The following is a 385-nucleotide window of genomic DNA, read 5'->3' as shown; positions in this document are numbered from 1 at the left end:
GGTAAGATTTAGATGAAGTGTGAGGGATATTGTAATCCTAGGCTTGTTTGACTTAATATTTACTCAAGTTATTATTATTTTGATTTTCCTATTAATTTAAATTTTAGTTAATTAGTTTAAGTTAATCAATTAATTTTTAGTGTTTGTATAAGATTAATTTCTTTTAATTTTAGTACTTGGTAAAATTTTAAATAAATTCTTTGTGGGATCGACACTTTGCTTGCTAATATACTATCTATTCAATACATATACTTGCGTAGTAGAAGTTTAACAGACAACATCATGACCACCCAAATGCTAGAGAGTCAATTAAAGATTTTTGACAAAACCCTTTAGTGATGAGCCTCTCAGTGTAATACGGTACTTTTATCAAATATCTCAGATA

Source organism: Theobroma umbraticum, unplaced genomic scaffold (genome assembly GCF_002168275.2).
Source record: "Theobroma umbraticum cultivar Fairchild unplaced genomic scaffold, ASM216827v3 scaffold_299.0, whole genome shotgun sequence".
Classification (NCBI taxonomy): Eukaryota; Viridiplantae; Streptophyta; class Magnoliopsida; order Malvales; family Malvaceae; genus Theobroma; species Theobroma umbraticum.
This window is presented reverse-complemented; position numbering follows the sequence as displayed.